This window comes from Cyprinus carpio, chromosome A25 (genome assembly GCF_018340385.1).
Source record: "Cyprinus carpio isolate SPL01 chromosome A25, ASM1834038v1, whole genome shotgun sequence".
Taxonomy (NCBI): Eukaryota; Metazoa; Chordata; class Actinopteri; order Cypriniformes; family Cyprinidae; genus Cyprinus; species Cyprinus carpio.
In genome coordinates, this window is record NC_056596.1 from 6,526,221 (window position 1) to 6,541,974 (window position 15,754).

Sequence of the window (15,754 nt, forward strand, 5' to 3'; positions counted from 1 at the left end):
ATAATAATAAAAAAAGCTATTATAATAATTATTATTATTATAAAAATAAAAAAATCACAAAATCTTTTAACAAATCATAAAAAAAAAAATTGTTAGAGTAATAAATTAGTAATAATGTTTTTTCCCCAAATAATTCAATTTGTGAAAAGGAAATTTGTAAAAGAAAACAAATATAATAATAACAATAATAATAATAATTATAATAAACTTTTTTTGTTATTAATGCATTAATAAATGCATTAATGTTAGAAATGTTATAAACGTTATGTATTTTATTAATTATTTAATATTATATAGTTAATATTCCAGTCAAGTAAAAACGTCCAAAATGTTGTTATTATTAATTCTCTTTATTATTAAAAAAAATTATATAAAGTGAATATTTATTTATTTATTTATTTATTTATTTACATTCCTATTCCAGTCAACTAAAAACAAAATCAAGTCTTAAAAGTCTCACATCAAATTTTATTGTAAATGAGTTTATAAAAGGCCATATAACCTTGCAAAACACACTGAGCCAACCCCTTTGATGTAATTTGTTTTATAACATTCATGTACTTTCATAACTTGTATTCTAGATAGTTGCTGTGATCTCTGAATGCAGTTCATTTAACCTGACTGCTCAAACATATGCCTGTAGAACACATTTACTCAACACACACACACACACACACAATTGCATCGTTTTACATCCAAATCTTCATGTGAGTGCCAATCGGGAGCTGCAGTATGAAACGATCCAAACACAAGAGATCAGGTGGATTTGCCTCTGATACAGAGATGAATGAAACCATGCTTGGTCCACTGGGCAGGGTAATGGAGCAGCAACCAGTCTGCTGCCGGTTCAAGTCCCCGCTGAGCTTTACTGCGGCTCTGCCCTTGAGTGAGGAATTTAACCTCAAACACCCTAATAAATACTGCCACGACATTACAGACAGCAGGTGATAATCTAGAGATGATCATCTCCTGTCTGACTTTGATGTGCAGATAATCGCTGGATGTTATGAAGAAATTTGATCGATAGAACAACATATAGTGGATCACCATGAGAAATGAAAATCAACAAAGAAAAGCTCTCCAACAGGGGGGTTGTTTGGTTTTGTAGTATACTGTCAATGGTATGTTTGAGGTAATGTGTTTTGAACTCGTACAGGGTATTAGCTGTTGCATGCAAACTATGTCAGGAAGAAAAACTAAAATAACCACATTAAATGTGTTAAGTGAATAGAAACAGTTGCAAGCTTCTATTCTATAAGAGTTGTAAAATTGGCAATAACACAAAAGTAACTACTACCTTTACTGGCAATAGGCCTCATTCATGAAACACTAGTAGAACAAAACATTAACAAAACACATTACAGAATTGAATGTCAAATGAATGTAATGATATCAATTCATACAGAAATTTGTGAGAATAATACATTTTCATGAATGTTTTTTCAAATAATTCAAAATACATACATTTGTTAAATAAACAGTACAATTTAAAATATTATGTGAGTTTTTTAAAAATATATTTCTGTGTTATACAATATTTATTTAATTGTATATTTGTATGTTTTATTTTTATAAATGTATATATTCCAATCAAGTAAAATGCTCACATTTAAGAAGTTCAAAATATTGCAAATGCTATTTATTTTTTTGTTTAATTATTATTATTATTAATATTATTATATTTTAATTTTTTTAAATTCAATATTTAACAAATAATAATAATAATAATAATATATAATAAACTTTATTTTCTATAGCGCCTTTAAAAGTTACATCTCAAAGCGCTTTACCAAGGCATACAGAAAAAAAAAAAATACATTGAGATTGACAATCAGAGAAACAAATGTTAGTAAATATTTTTTTTTATGTATTTACTATTTATTACATATTAATGTTATATATTATTATTAATTGAGTTTATTTATATAGAAAAATAACAAAAGCAACACCTTAACAGCTCCTATAACAGTTTTTTTTTTGTAAAAAAAGTAAAAAAAAAAAAAAAAAAAGTACATGTATTTTAAAAGCTATTTCACTTTGGTTTACATTATTATTAATAAATAAAATGCATGTAATTAATTATTATTAATTTATTTTATTTATTAAAATTGCATCTATATTACAATCGACTAAAAAAAAAAAAAAAACATGTACACCATGTACAAATAAATTCATTTCGTTTATTGTTTGAATAAGGCCCAAAGCAATGCAGTTTCCTACTTTTTTAGGAGTAACACATTGCGCATGCATTTACAAGTAACCTTCCCTAATGTTGCACACAAGGTGATGACCCATCTTCAACATGAACAGAAACATCAAACTGAGCGGATTTAACCACGGCTACCGAAGCACAACTTACAGTGATGTAAAGCAGCCTGAGCAGGTCTTTAATCTCTGTACCTTCCACCTGCTTCCATTCCCAGCTCTCAGTCTGCTGCGAGGCAGCGAGCTCCATATGGCCGATCAAGACAGCATCTGCTATTTACTCCAAACAGGAGTTTTGGATAAGCCACCATCCAACATCAACACTTACTGCCCAAAGTTACGAGTCATTCTACTATTTTCCCCCATCACGAAGGCTAATTCTCAAAAGGGGAAAAAAAAACAAATATTGGTAAATGGACAGCACTCAAGGATAGCCTTTTGTATTATACCCCATTCTTCGTCTAAGCAGAGGCTCTAATCAGCAGAAACATATTAGGGACAATTTCATTTAGGGCTACTGAGGCAATTCCACATTGTGGCAGGCGTCCAACAACAATGGTAAATATTTCAGCACACTCGATTGTACGAATCTCCATCACAGAAGGTTTTTTCAAAAACAAAAAGGCACCAGATTAAAACAAAACAAAGGATCGAACAACACATTAATTACAAACAAACTAAAAATAAAAAGCATGTATTTAATCAGGACAGAAAAAGACGACAAGAGAGAGCCTGAGACAAAGATGGAGAGAGTGAACAGCCTTTTGTTTTCTCCATCTCCTATTCTCCATTTTCTAGTGAGTGATAGGTTCACAATTAGCAGGACGGGTGCGTTGGAAGCACTTTCAGCTTGCAGTGCAATTAAGAAAGTTACAAATTGCACAGGCTAATTGTCTTATTACGCCAACTGTTGTGTTGCATTCACCTCACAGGTTGCATTGTGAGAAGGCACTCAGGAGAAGAGGTTACCCACACTAGATGTCGTCTGTCTAAACATAGTGAGCAGCTGGGAATACAGGTCTTCATCCTAATTAGGCCGTTTTTACCCCCACCGCTTTCCCACAGATGTTTACTCAGTCTCACTGAAAATGACACAACGGACCTGACCAAACCCTACAAGAAAAAAAAAAGAAAAAAAAAAAACACAATAAAAAAAAAATAAAAACAAAAAAACATAATTAGCACGCACAAAACCCACACCAAATCACTTGACGCTAAATGAACCTGAAAGAGCACCTGTTCATTTCCAGTCAGCCACAAAGTCATTTCCTACTGTGTGATGACTTAATGCACTTGCGACTCTTTTGTAAATGACTCCTTTTAAAATGCTACAGTCTCTGAAGACTGAGAAACAATGGAGAAAACAAAAGCGGGAAATGGAATATTCCTGGAGCACTGATGCTGAAAACTTGAAGCTTTAATAGCTCAATAGTTCATCCAGAAATCAAGATTTGCTGAAAATGTACTCACTCTTAAGCCATCCAAGATGTAGATGAGTTTGTTTCTTCATGGGAAAACAGATTTTTCATCACTTGCTCAGCAATGGATCCCTTCAGTGAATGGGTGCCGTCAGAATAAAAGTCTCTCTTGATTCTGATGAGACAACGTTTTCACTGGAGTAAGCTTTATTATGGATAGAAGACTTGTATTTTAGGCAAAAGCAACCATAAGAAGTTTTAAATGTCTTGGATTTGTTTCTTACAAACATTCAGCTTTTCACTTTATAAGATGTTAATTGTTGGACTGGAGTCGTGTTGGATTATTGTGATGTTTTTATCAGCTGTTTGGACTCTCATTCTGACGGCACCCATTCACTCCAGAGATGAGCAAGTGATGTAATGCTAAATTTCTCCAAACCTGTTCCGATGAAGAAATAAACTCATCTATGTCTTGGATGGCCTGAGAGTAAATTTCCTGCAAATTTTCATTTTCAAACGTTTTTTTCTGACAGTTTTTGTGAGGCTTACCAGAGTCCATTACATTTGAATGAAAAATAATTGACTAACTGATTGATTGGCTGATTAAAAACAAACATGAAAGCCAAGAAAGTAAAGTGTGCATCAAGAGATATTGTTCGCCAATGTTTTACAGCCTAATTAAAAATAACTTGCACTTTGAGAGCAACACACCCACACTAAATAGAGCTCTGCGTGACAAGGCCACATGTTGTGTTTGCAAAGATGTCCAAGTGTTACTTTTTCACATCCTGATTAAACGAGCACACGTGCTATACAAGCGCCCTCAAGATACTATTAATAAAGCATGGGGGTGTGCAGCCATTTGCAGGCAAGGTTAATGCAAGCCTGTCTTCTGCGGCATCCCTAGTTGCGTGTTTACATCTTTTGCTTACTATCGGGACCGGCTGTCAGAAGCAGCCCCGCAAGGACTGCTGGAGGGGACCGTGGGACGTGTTCCTGTCAGTAAATGCACACGCACACCCTCTTCCTGTCTGTCAGAAGACAGACTGCAGCGCATAGACCAGCCCACTTGACAACCATGTGTCCTACATACACACGACTGTGCCATTTCCTTACTCTCCTCCCACAAGAACACATAACAAAGCATCTCCAGCTCACGATTTAGGCCTGTTGAGAAATGAACACCTCAACAGACTCAGTCCAGGTAGTTTTATGTAAGGCCTGCTTTTTACTATTGCAGAATCATGTCATTTTCCTCCTTTTTATCTCCTTAGCTCTACATTTCCCTCTGGTCGGGAAAAGCATGCTTTAGAGCATCTCAAACAGTAGATACATGTAGGTGAGAAAATACAGCTCATGGGGGACGGATCCTTTTAAAACCCAGTCAACACCAGGTGAAATATGCTCCGTGTGGTTATTCACTGGTGAGATATCACAGATTTATTTAGCGTTCCTTGTATGCATTGCTTTGATAAATATCTCTCCCCAGGTCTTTCCTACAGGGGCATTTCAGATAGAGCCTGGTACGACAGATCCAAACACACTATTTCAAAGGCCTACATGTGAACTGAACAGAAACATGGCTGCGAGATGAAACACCTGCTTCTGCTGCTCTCATGGAAAAGATTTACTCAAGAATGAGATTTGAGCTTTGTGGTGGTGTAACGCGAGCAATGAGTGTCAATTTCCACTATGAGTTAGTCTTTCATGCACTACCAGACAGCGAGAGCATATCCAACCAGGCCAGGATGTTTACATGAGAGTCTATTGCCATTACTGAATATGACACACACACACACACACACACAAACACAAAAACATTATTGCAACAGCGGTACTTGATCGTCTATTGTGGCACAGGAGACACAGCTGAAATCGATGTAGATTGAAATAGATTTTATGAAAATGCCTTTGAGATAGAGTTGTAATCATCTGCCATGACTGTGACGCTTTTCAAGCACAAAAAGAGGAAATCAGAACATTTAAAGAAGGAAATAAATTAAAAGGTGCAATGCTAGCTTCAGACGATAGTTCATACAGTAGCTCTTTAATTTAGAAGTGTTTATTGTTTGACAATTTCAGAAAATCAAACAACAGAAAACGGCTTTATTTATTTGCTTTCTCATGATCAGACAAACCTATCTATCTATCTATCTATCTATCTATCTATCTATCTATCTATCTATCTATCTATCATCTATCTATCTATCTATCACAATAAAAAAATCTAATTTTAAATGTTAAAGAATTTCTGTCTTTAAACTGTAATATTAATAAATTGTAATAGATAGATAGATAGATAGATAGATAGATAGATAGATAGATATATAGATAGATAGATAGATAGATAGATAGATAGCTCAATCACATGTAATCATTCCAAACTTTTGGACAGTAGATTGTTTGTGTGTGGTGTTTATAAAAAATGTAACATACAATCTTCCTTATCTAGCTATATCTACCATACAATGAATTATTACTATATCTATACCTATACCTTTATATATCTATATCTATACCTACACCTTTATATAGTTATATCTATATCTATACCTATATATACCTATATATATATATATATACTATGTATTAGATATATATATAGGTATCCCATATATATAGAATATATATATATATATATCTGTCCATCTCTCTCTCTTTCTATGTGTATGTATGTATTTATATATGTGTGTGTGTATATATATATAATATATATATATATATATATTAAATATAAAATTAATATTAATATAAAATGATTAAGTACATACATGCTCTTAACCATGTGTACAAACGAATTTCTATTAGATATTAATATATGTAATATACAAATATACAATGTATAATTATGTATGAAATGTTTATCTAATACAGAAATATATAAATAAACTAATCTAAAGATCCATCTATGCATCTCCATTGATCTGAACTGTACATACACGGCAACATACAAGTACATTAGAAGTTTTGAAATTTAAAAAAATCCTGTGAGAAGCAGAGATTTCTAATACTTGCCTCAAAGGAGTTGACAAACATTCAACCTGTTTCGAACAGTGATCTCAATTATCCTATACCTGAAAGTACATTTGTGTACATCATCCCTTGTTGTGTATGCGTAAACAGTGTATGTACACCCACACACACACATTTAGACCCAGTGATCTCAATTATCCTATACCTGAAAGTACATTTGTGTACCAGGTTCTGTAATAGGCTTTTTCCGATGAGCTCTTGAGAGATGAAAAAGCTTGAGTCGTGTCTCCGAAAATAATGAATGCATTAAACATTGAAAACACACCGGGCCAGAAGTCAACAAACTTAATTCAACCAGATTTATATACAAACCAATTTGTGTACCAAACAAGGCTAATCCACAGAGCATGCGCACCGTTCGATGTTTCGCCCCAGGTAATTGTGATTTAGTACATCGTCTCTCGGGCGTCAGACAACGGAGGTCGATGCATTAAAGTTACAGCGTCAAAACAGCGACGTCAGGCACATACCTGCTTTATTAGGTTATTTACTGCTTTATTGGGTTAATTAATTAGGTTGCAATGGCAGTGGCCTAATGATTTTATTATGCAGCATATTGTGGGAGAACGGATGAGGAAAGGGAAGGATGATGAGGAGAAGTGATGAAGGTTATACATTGCTGGCAAATGTCCGTTACGCCACTATGTTGCAATTAAAAATGTTTTAATGAGTTGGTGGGGGATGCATTAGCATTTATAGTGAGGTGCAGGCAATCAACAGGGCAAACAACTCAAGAGAGAGCATGGCACGACTTAAGTTGTCATATTACCAGATTTTTCACATTTTTTCAGGGGCAATTTTTGGATTTTGGTTTTAGGAAGGTTCAGCTCCTTGTAGTGCACCATGTTTTATGTACAGTAAAGGGATTAAAAGTCTGTCATCATTTACTCATGTCATTTTAAATTTTTATGATTTCTTTCATCTATGGAACACATAGGAAAATATTTGTTTCAATTGCTTTGTCCATACAGTTATAATATTACTAATAATAATAATAAGGTAACCACCTACCTACTACTAACAATAAATTATGCATAATTACATGCAACCCTAAACTAAACCCTCATCCTAACTCTAACCATATAGTAAGTACATGTAATTAATTAATATTAAAGTACTTAAATATATAATTACACTGTAACAAGGACCCCGTAAAATATAGTGTAACCTAAAATAATAATAATATATATATATGTGTGTGTAATGTGTGTGTGTGTCTCTCTCTCTCTCTCTCTCTCTCTAAATATATAGGATATATATTTGAACAGCAGTGGATATATACATATAGATATATATGGATAGTAGAAATTATTCATTATATATATATATATATATATTGATATAAATATATATATATATATAACACACATATATACATATATATATACACACACATATATAACATATATATATACACACACATATATACATATATATATATATATATATATATATATATATATATATATATATATATATATATATATCTATATATATATATATAGTGTTTTAAGTGTGAGAAACTACAGACTCAGTACTTAAAAATAGTTCACTGGATATCAACATACAAAATTTAGAGTCAACATTTAAATTTTATTTTTTAATAAAGAAATAATATAAAATACATAAAAAAAAAGTAAAAAAAATAAAATAATCAAAAATTAATAAAACCATTTAAGATGGAAGATGAAGATGAAGACTTCTTAACAGGGTCTAGACTCGCTTTGAGGTAACATTAACCAACTAAACTAAATTCAACATTCAAACACAACTGCAGCCAACTGGATCTAGAACTGAGACCATCATTACTGATGCAGCTTAACACGTGATCTGAAAGCCTCAAACTATCCCAGTCCATGTAAACATTTCATGCACCGGGCCCCAAAAGGAAGAGATTAAGACATAGATGGATGAGAGGAAGGGGGCATGACATCTGGAGATGGGGTAGAGAGCTCGGATTCAAATCAATCTTTTGATATTGATTGCATCTGGGACAAATTCATTTCCAGTGCATGATCTTAGAGTGGAGAGCGGCGATCGCTCACTGGTGGGATATGGGATGTACCACCCTACCAATTACCCTGAAGTGAGGGGCTTTTAAACAGAGAACCCGACGCTGCCTTAGATGGCCCTGATGGTCCTAATCATTGTATCCTTTCCTTTGATGATTTGGCATTTGGCTCCGGATGGGATGCTGCTATGGCTTCCTGGCTCAAAGAAAAAAGCGTGAGAGAAGGGATGAAGGGAGGCGAGAGGGTGGGAGGAAAAGAGGAAGAAGATGAAAAGTGAGAGAGAGTGCAGTGAGCCAGATGGAGAGGATCATGATGACCTCATCCAGAGGATCGGGCGACTCGCATCTCATTCAGACACGGTTATAAAGATCGCATCTGTCATAGTTTGTCTGATCATTAAGCGATTTAAAACTCAGCTGCCTTCAAAGCCTCCTGTCAGCCCTCAGGACGAAGAGCTTTCCGACAGGTGGTACAGACGGCAAAGCTTAAACAGCATTTTCTCGACACCAAAAATTCAATAAACACATTGTGAGCTCTGCGGAGAACAAATAGGCGTCTTTTGGTTATCACAGATTAGCTATGTCTGAACACCATAAAAGACGCGGCTCAAATTGGTTTCCGAGGGCTTCCCGTTTTCAGGTGATGTAACAGTCTTAAAATGACATGTCAAAAAAGCCTGAAACTCAAACGTAACAAGCACCGAGAAAATTTGCCATATCCTGTACCTTATGTATATAGAAACCAATCGATATTGAATCAAAATCAAATCGCAAGCTTGTGAAGGATGATCGAATCGAATTCTGAAATTTGTGTCAAAACCCAGCCCTAATATATATATGAGATCTATATTAAAACTTAATATGTAATCGAGGAAATATGCAATAATGCAATACCTTGAAGGGCTACTAAAACTAAATTAAAGGAGAATTACAGATTTGGAATAAACACTGTATATTATATAATAACTGATTTAATAACGGAATGACATAGCTTTTTAGCCCACATGCTTTAGAGTCTGAGATACATTGATCAGCAAAAAGAATGCAAATAAGTGATTCCATCTGGATCTGCCATAACTACGGTACTGTCTTTTAAAACAGCCTAGGGAAGCAGTTAAAAAGATAAGGCCTCTCCAAACATCATGCAAAATGATTACCCTTGACTCAAATAAAAGAGCCTAGCGCACTGGAAATCTGTTCCTTCAATGCTCGCATTCCATCATTCCCACTGCACTGTGCGCTCCCATTACCAAACAGGCTTTCCGTTTATGTCCTGCAAGAAATCTAAAGCTATCATCTAATACAAACTGACAGATGATAAAAATACAGATTCATTTAAACGCCAGCACCGGAGCGCCAGGAGGCAGAGCCGGGGCTGAAGGAATAATAGGACCTCGGGCAGATATGTATCTGTCATTAGGCCAGCAGAAGCGTCCAGAGTCGCACCCCCTTCAACACTCCCTAATAAGGATTAATTTCCTGCGGTGGTTACACCTGTAGCTAATGAGAGAAGGCCGGCCACAAGGTGTGCACCATCAGCACAATTACTGTCAGCCAAAGCTTCCCATGGTTCACCGGAGAAGCTCATCAGTCTTTTAGATGGGTTCGATTCTTTTCTGGCAAGAGAGGAATGTCAGAGGAACATATTAATAAAGTGCTGTGATTTAAAAATCATTTGACATGAATGTGGCTTTTGTGAAGATTTAGATAGTGTCATCAAGTCGAGTCATATCAATGTGCAAGAATGAAAAGTAGATGAAAAGTTGTGATACGGCATTAAGCTTAATGGGATTTACTCAAGCAGGACATTTACCAAGATCAACATCCATTTTTTTTTTTTTTTTTTTGTTAATAGAATATTCTGTAATAGTATAATGTCATTTTAACATTCTAATGTCTACATCCTTACTAGCAGTTCTGATTCAGTTAAAGCTTCCTTGCGGGACAAAAGTATTTCTTTAAAAAAAAAAAAAAAAAACCTTTGAAAGGTAGTGTACACACACACACACATACATACATTACATATATATATATATATATATATATATATATATATATATATATATATATATATATATATATATATATATATATATACAAGGTGCATCTCAATAAATTAGAATGTCGTGGACAAGTTCATTTATTGCAGTAATTAAACTCAAATTGTGAAACTTGTGTATTAAATAAATTCAGTGCACACAGACTGAAGTAGTGTAAGTCTTTGGTTCTTTTAAATGTATATATATATAAAACTTTTTTATTCCCTTTCATTGCATGGATAAAAACTGTTGTAACTGTCTTCAAAATATCTTCTTACACAGGCATGTATAAAGACATTTTCAGATCATAAAAGCGAAATCCATTTACAGCTATATCCTGATTCCCCATGCCTCGAAAATAAGTCTGTATTCATCTCTATGAACAGCATTTGTTGCATCCTCAGAGCTGTTATTGAATCTATTGCTATGGTGCATCACGATATTTCCACTGTAACAACACGGGATTGCTTCCAAGATGGACACTATTCTTTGTCCACCATGATTTACAATTCTATAAAGGTAAACCTTTGCCTCCAGAGGTGAGTGAGCCAGAAGTTTATCATGCTTTTTGTGTCTGGAGCACAAAAGCAGAGAAAATAAGGACATATTTTTCAGCGCATTGTGTTTGTATTGGAGTTGTTTGAAGTAAATAAGTTTCTAAAAGGCCCTCTAGAGTGTCGTTTTACACAGACACTTCAGCAATTTCAAACTGAAATGCTTTCCCAGGCTTTTTTATGTTTAAATATGCAGGGCATGCCCATACTTTCTGTATAAGAAACAGTTTCTGTATACCTCACTTATGTCAGTTTGGTAAAAACATTACAGTGATACTGGTGTATCACTGGTTTTGCACCCGCTGACTAAGGTCAACACTTAACTGGATGTTGCTTGACAGTTTTGACTAAATGGTTGGAGATAAATGTCCCACTTTACTGATCTGGCCTCCAGGGCTTCCTTCTGGCCCGACAGGGTGGAAATATGCATTCCAGTAAAATGAGATTGAGTGCTATTGAGGGTACGGATTCCTTGACAGTTTTTTTGCTCTTGTTGGTTATTCTGGCATGCAAATCTAAGTGACTGCATGGGAAAATTACAAAATGGCTCCCGCTGTGCAACTGAGCTGTACTTTTTGGTTTTCCCTCAAAAACACGATCACTTGCCATGGAAGCAAAACCAGTTGGGCAACCACTAGTGGAGATTCACTGCAAATAAGCGTCTCGTATGCAATCAGCAAAGATGAAATAACAAGCAAAACCAGTTTACTCAAAATTAATGAACACAGAATTTCACTTTGAACCTCTCTGCACCAAAACGACAGCAGTAAACGATCTGTAACACTTTATAGAGCTCTTCCTCTCTAATCTTGCCAGCAGACATAAGAGAGAAGATCGTCTTTAATGCCGTTTGAAAGCAAAGGCAAAGGTGCTCTGTCAAAACAGATAAGGCTGTTCTTTTCTCTTCTCTTTGGTTTCAGACAATACTAAAAAAAATATCCTCCTTCATAAAGATGAATGAAAAACATATATCCTTGAGTCCTTGAATCCACCCCCCCCCAAAAAAATTGTTTAATGTTTTAAAATAATTTAAAATAATATAAATAATATAATATTAAAATACATACATGTATATATTTATATTATATATTATATTTAAATATATTTTTAGATCATATTAATTGGTAATGTACTTTTTAATAAATCTCTCTCTAGTATCTAGTATGTATTTTAAAAATGTAAAATAATTAAAACTTTTGTCACTTTTATTGCCTTTTTAGTGTATGTATGTATATATGTGTGTTTGTGTGTGTGTGTGTGTGTGTGTCTGTGTCTGTGTCTATATATATATATATATAGCAAATATTACCCTAGAGGAGAATTTTATATATATATATATATATATAATATATATAATAAATATATATATATATTATATATACAAGTATACCGTTGCTATTCCAATATAGTATTTTATTAATTATATTTTTACTCATATAATTACTCTTTCTTAGAATTTAGCAAAAATTTTATTAATTATATTTTTACTCATATAATTACTCTTTTTTTTTATTGTAATTAATAAAAATGTATTGGCTAGATATAATGTTAAAATGGTCTAATATGAACTACTGTAGATCTATTGCTCCAACCGCTGGTAAATCAGATGATTGAAATAAGAGAAATAAGTTCCAATACGCTAACAATTGAAGTTACGGTAGGAATGTATAGATAATGTGAGTTAATATGAAGTAATAAGCAATGGTAGGATATATTCATGCTTTTTTATGCCAGGTTGGAGTTATACACTGATTTTCTGTAGTGGTCTATGGACCCCCTGAATTAGCCTTGTTCACCCCATGTATAAAACTCTCGCTCCGCCTCTGATCTCAAAACTCTCAGTAGAGATCTTTATGCCTAGTGACAAAAACTCCTGCTAGCTAATGTACAGACTATATTCTTCAGTACTTGAAGTTTGTATTTTCAAATGTGCTGTGAAATTCTGTGGGGTCCTTTAATGGCTAATTGGGGTAGAATGAGTTCACTGCTAAAATGCCAGAAGGTTCAGGGTGGAAGTCTTGAGAGAGATGATTACAGGGGAAAGGCTTGGGTAATTGACGGCCATTGAACAAAGGGTTCACAGCTTTCACGGAGTTTGGCCAACACTGGTACAGGCCTTGCATTTAGTCAGCCTGAAATAATGAAGCTGTGTGTCTTTGTATGTACTGTAGCCAATGTATCCATCTCAATACTTCTATAGCCCTGTTGACCTGACAAGTAGTCAAATGGTGCTACTGTAGTGAGAGTTTATCCTGGAGCACAATGTAGTAACAAAAATAACAATTTTATAAAGATAGAAAAATATATAGAAGATATATTCCTGTCTTGCGTGTGAAAAAGAAGAGGTATTGGAAATGAAAAGGAATAAAAAAAGAAGCCTTTGCTATTAATCTATTAGCATGCACATTCTCAAAACCTTTGCTGTAAACACCCACAAACACAAGCCTGGCAGACTATAAATCAGTCATTTTGCCATTAAAGGCTCATGCGGTTTGTATAGCGTAACTCTGGGGGTTTATATACACACTTCATATGATTTCTCTGGCTTACTGAGTTAGCCTGTGCGTCAAGTGGAGGGGTTTAGAGAAACGGGGCCACTTATTACTTCGAGAACCATCTGTTAGTCAAGGTAAAGACTACGGAGGGATGGTGAAATCCATTTCCTATCTCTTGTAGCTGTAGATTTCAAACTCAAAGTCTTTTGGTTATCAGCCCAGCTTCTTAACCACTACACCACCACAACAATGCATCTAATTAAATTAAACATTTTACAGTCTACCAACTAAGCTACACCGGCTCCCAAGTCATCGTCCGCTGCTACTGATACCTCATTCTTTCCACGTCCTCCACTCTCCAAGAACAAAATGACAAATCAAGCAGCTTTACAACCCCTCCATGTGCTTCTCCATAGCCACCAGGCACTGTTTGATTGTGTATCAGCTTCATGGAGCAGCGGATATTGGCTTTGTTTGCCTACAGCTTTGTTGTTTTTCATCTGGGTCCCTCCATATATTTTCCTTTTGGTATCTGAGTTCACTGAAATATGAACAATTAGGATCCCTAAAAAGATAATAAACAACTCTGACAAATTGCCAATGCTCAAAGTATCCGTATATTTAACAGAAAAAAAGAAGAATGTGTGTGTGTGTGTGTGTGTGTGTGTGTGTGTGTGTGTGTGTAATTTTCATCTTTAGTTGTTTTAGAGTTTAAGTTATTTGTATATTTGTATTCATATATTTGTATAAAATAACTTGCAATCTGCAAAATAAATAAATAAATAATAATAATAATAATAATAATAATAATAATAATAATAATAATAATAATAATAAAAAGTCAGTGCTAAAACAAGTTTTTCTGTAAAAAAAAATAAAATAATAATAATTCATGAAAAGATTCAGGAGTCGGACACGACATTGACACCTCATGCAATCAGCTGTGTTGTTATTGCTTCGGCTCAGATGAATTAAATTAATCTTCTTGGTCGCCTCCAGGTGCTTCAAAAGTGATATCCAGCCTGAGTTGCATGTCTCTGCCCACAAACAAATCAAATTTATTTGATTATGAGGCAACAAAGCAGCACAATATGACTGATGATACTCTGCCACTTTTTAGGGGTTCAAAAGAGGCCGGAGAACCAGAATCACATCTTTAGAGGCCGATAAAATTAAGCCGATTTAACAAAGCTCACTTAGTTTGGGATTGTCTCCACATTGGAGACAGAACAGGCAGATCAGAAGCACATGGTGCCTGGAAACACAATATAACAACATTTCTCCCCCCACACCACACAGAAAACAAAATTTTCTCTATATTTAAAAAACATAAAAAATCATAATAAGAACAAAAAAAAAAAAAAAAAATAAAGAATGGATGCGTTGAGGGAATACAGTCTGCCAGCCTCGGAATAATGTAAAATCCTAAAGACAGATAATTCACAGATTAGTCCGGATCAAGGCCATGTGGAAGAGAAACCCCATCTGCGCCCCAAAAGGACTAGTGTGAATCCTTTTCTCAGGTGGAAATAAGAAGGTTTGGCAATTGTGCAAAATATTAAAATTACCATATGAATATAGAGTCGTTTTCATCCTAGTTAAAGCAGATTAAATTACAATTTATGTGGAAATTAACCATTAAAATTCACATAAAAATGTTCTCCTTTGAAAAATATTTATATATATAAAAAAACACAAAATTTTATTTATTTTATAACAATATCACCATATTATATATATATATATATATATAATAACTACTATGAATACTATATACTTCAAAACACTCCACAAAAAAAATCCACTTACTTTTGTAGTTGAGACCACTTTGAGAGCCCACTCAAATTCTTTTTTAAACATAAAGTTTTTTGATTTTTCACGCCCCCATTTCCTGCATCACCTTCTCTTTTTCACGCATACATATGCTTTTGTCTAGAATTCAATCTGTAAGGCACATGAGGGAATTTGCAGCCAACCTAAATTTAAACCCAAGTTCAAT

At 34.3% G+C, this 15,754-nt stretch overlaps 1 protein-coding gene across 2 annotated transcripts in view; it reads right to left on the minus strand.

Moving 5' to 3' along the window:
* Positions 1 to 15,754, minus strand: part of LOC109079954 (NT-3 growth factor receptor-like) — a 200,647-nt gene that overhangs the window by 29,587 nt on the left and 155,306 nt on the right. The gene's annotated exons all lie outside the window — the stretch shown is intronic.